A 4,146-nucleotide genomic window follows, 5' to 3' on the forward strand; every position below is an offset into this window, starting at 1 on the left:
TTTATATATATATGCGTTCTATCATTTTAAATCTCAATCTAATATTGCTTTTTGTTGTTGATAAAATTATTTGTGAAACCAGTAAATCAGGATTTTTTTCCACAAGTTAATTTGAAAAAGAAATAGTAAACTCCTACTTTACATTATTTGGAAAAAGATATGACTTAAGCTTTGTTTACATAACAACGACTTCTTTCCATCGTAATGACACAATAAACAATTTTATAAAAAAAAAATGAATAAAAAAAAATAATCTCAGATCGTGTTTCGGTCCATATGGACCAAACACACACGTGTGTAATCAACCCCAAATTTGAAAGAACCCCCCCCCCCCCCTTCCGAAAAAAAAATAGAAATAGAAATAAAACTCTAAAATGAGGCATACTAGTATTATCATAAAAATATCAATCTCTCCCCAAAAACCTACAAAAAGCTTGTTGCCAGGCAACACCGATACAATGCACACTCATATCAATTATCCTTGATTAGGATAAATGGTTTTGATTTTTAATCTGTTTGAATATTTATTTTAATGAAATTTAATGCGATTATTTAAATCAAAGTATCAGAGCACTGCATCATAACTTTTAAACGATACATGTAGAAAATTAAAAAAAAAAAATATTTTCCTTTATTATATCACAGGTTTAAATGTACGTGGTAAATGGCTTTCTGAGAAAAAAAACTTTAAAATTAAAAAACAAATTGGTGATATATAGCTATAAGTCTATACTTGTTATGTTTTTTGACAGACATCAACAGTTGGCTTTGGACCTGTTTTAAAAGAAAGTGTAACAGGTCTTGAAGAATGCCCTGGGGGTGAAGAACAATGGAGAGAAGCTGCAAAGAGGAAGGATTGTGCCAATTTTGCATACAACCTCAGTAAACCTGAAGAGTTTTTGTATCATTGTGTCATCAACTCATATCTTAACCAGACAGTGGAATTATGTGCCAAAGAAATATTAGTATTTTTGGGTAACTTTATCTTGTATCTGCACTTTCACTTTTTCATTTTTTTTCCATTCATTAATTATAATTCAGCTTCAAAATTATGTTGCACGAGTCTATCATTTAGTTCACTCATATCCTCTTGAGCTTTATTTTGTCTGCATGGTCATCTTCATTACTGAGAAATAAAAACAGACTACTTAACTTTGTGTAATTAATATCCCCTTATTTGTTATTTAACAGGCTCTTGTGCAGAATACTCGTTTAGTGCCAACAAAATACAAGGGAGCTTGAAAGCAAAGTGTAATGATTCATCTCCACCATGTCCAATTGTATATAATTCAACACAAGCATACAGATGTAAGTTTTCTAAACATTGCAAACAAACTACAATTAAACCCTATTAATTAGTTTCCATCAATATGTTATGAACAATTTTTGTACTGTTTTACACACATGGTCTTAAGAGAGCAAATGGCTATAACATAAGAACAAACCGAAAGAAAACAAAATCGGTTACAACAGTAAAACATAAATGATAAAATAGATTGTTGTAGAAAGAATAAAAATATCCAATGATTTTAAACGTGAATATGATTCCAATATCTCATCATTTACTGTTTCATATTTAGACCAAGGATGCTATCACTTGTCGAAAAAGAATCAAACTAAAGAGTAAGTTGAGAAATCTTATTTCATAGTCAATTAGATATTTCTGAAAATGACAATTAGTGATGTACTTAATAAAAATATAAAATATATGATTATTTATTTTTTGCAGAGCAAGAACAAATGTTAGTGCAGACCTGAAAGCATTATTTAGTGTTATTATACTATTTCTTATGATTACTGTATACTGTTCCAAAAGCTTTGCTAATTGAATCCAAATTTATTTTTAAAAGAGAAAAAAGGTACGTCGCACATCGTACGTGTATCAACAATGGTCAGCACACCATTTTTAGACATTTTATATAGATTTTTTTTATTAAACTCTCACCATTAATATTAGTGAAATTAACGAAAGACTCAAACATTTTTTGATGAGGGAGCATGATTTGATCAATTTCAAATTTACACTGTTCTTTTTTTTTAGCTAAGACTTTTAGTCACCCATTTGTGCTTTGTTTTAATTCAAAATGTCATCTTTTGAACAAAAAAGGATTTATTCCACATTAGAATGCTTGCAAATTTATATGATTCATCAAGTAATTTTCAAAATATGTCCAAACATATATTATCTCATTTATTCACTGTTGAATCAATTTGAACTCGCACCATTGTACCGGTTGTCGAGTTTTAAGAATATTAAACTCACGCTTCAAAATCAACACTATAATAGTTTAATGTGATTAATTGACATGTTGTTGCTGAATCATTGTCAATGAGCAATACTTGAACACCTTTTTTTACATCGAATGTTACTAGTAAAAGAAAGATAGGAAACTACCATGGGTTTCTACTTAATTTGTAACGCTCATTTTTTTTGGCGGAGCACTTTAAAAAAATGAATTATAAATAATTCGATGTTTACATTTTATCCAGACAGTTTTAAAAATATTGAACACCTTATAATCTTGTTGTTGAAAGTACATTTTTATATCATTGACATATTGTATATGCAGTATCCACAGTTGAAGTTAATTTTGTTTATCGTAAGGTGGTCCACGTATATTTCAATCTTTTCATATACTTCATAAAAAGTAAGCAGTCTTTTGAACAATTTGATTTACTGACAGACATGACAATTGTGTATACAAAGCAAATCAGTTGTTGCTATTAAGCCTCATAAACGTTGTGCTGTTTCAGAGAAAACAATAACAAATTAATTTGTTCTGTATTATGAGTCACAATTGTATAAATAAGATATATTCTGAAACATTTATTTAAAATTCAGTATTAATCAAACTAATGAAGTTTATGAAATTACAATTACAATGCTGTGAAATGCTCAATTTCGAGTTTCATTGATATGTAGCATGCTACAATCTGTTAATAAAGGCAGTCTTGATACTGTAAATTCATTATTTTACGCGATTACCTAATTCCGCGATTCCGCTGTTTTGCAAGCACTATCATTTTGTTATAATTTCATATACTTCAAAACTGTCTGAAAAATAATAGCAAGATTTAAAATTCGCGAGAAATGCATCTTGTGGTTTTACGTGGATATTAATTATTCGCGTTAAATAAGGAATTTACAGTAGTACAGTTTACTACTCAAAAGAGGCCTCAAAACTTTAAAATTTTAACAATCTTGACTTCAAGATTAAAAAGTAATAATAAAAATAAAGCTTAATATTTATCTAATTTATTACACATTATCAAATTATAAGTCGAAGAACAGTTGAAATGAAACTACCATTTTAGGAATAGTTTTAAATAAAATATGTAATTAAGTTAGCTTCCAATACTCGATAAAACCCCTTCCACTCAGTCAACTAAGAGTTGACTTAAACTCATGCAACTTTCCAGACATTTCAGTTAACAACTAGTTTATTCTGTGCATATGAAGTGTTGTAGGTTTAATGCTTAGTACAGTCATTTCATGCATATATTTTTTTTTTTTTTTTTTTTTTTACAATTTTATGCTTTGCTATGGTTTGCGATTTTAATGATACTCTATGAGATTTCATTGCAATGCTATGAAATTTGTATGCTATGCTAGGACCAATTTAAATGACGGGTTTAATGATATAGTTCGCTATACTACGGTATGTTACGAGGTTTGAACAAAACCGCCTCTATACACAGAAGAGTTCAAACATTTCGAAAGTAAAATGATTAGAAACCAAAGTTTATCACTAATCTGTAATGTGAACACTTAATCTTTTAAGTAAAAGCATTTAAAACCAAGTAAAAACCATGTTGTAAGCTATGCTATGGTGTGATATAACGAATGAGAATTTATGAGATTGTATGCTATGGTATGAGTTTCCAAAGTTGTGCCATGGGATTCAAATGCTATGCTATGAGATTCCTTTACAATGCTATGATATGATGTATATTATAAATGATATGCTTAAACTGACTGTATTTGCATGTATAATTTTTTAAACAAAAACATGATTAATTTTATGATTAAAATTTAAATACAGACTTCACTAAATGTCATTTTTATCGTTGTGATTTGAAAAAAAAATGTTTTACAGTATTGCGTACGTTGCGGGTGACAAGAAACTGATATAGGTTCGCAGCTCC

The 4,146-nt window shown here is 28.9% G+C and overlaps 1 long non-coding RNA gene across 1 annotated transcript; it reads left to right on the forward strand.

Annotated features, from left to right (window-relative positions):
* The first annotated feature begins 1,190 nt into the window (after nucleotides 1-1,190).
* LOC128172531 (uncharacterized) lies at nucleotides 1,191-1,886 on the forward strand. Its single transcript, XR_008242298.1, has 3 exons — nucleotides 1,191-1,308; nucleotides 1,581-1,623; nucleotides 1,730-1,886. It is a non-coding gene; the product is annotated as an uncharacterized LOC128172531 (long non-coding RNA).
* Nucleotides 1,887-4,146: the final 2,260 nt, after the last annotated feature.

Source organism: Crassostrea angulata, chromosome 2, assembly GCF_025612915.1.
Source record: "Crassostrea angulata isolate pt1a10 chromosome 2, ASM2561291v2, whole genome shotgun sequence".
NCBI lineage: Eukaryota > Metazoa > Mollusca > Bivalvia > Ostreida > Ostreidae > Magallana > Magallana angulata.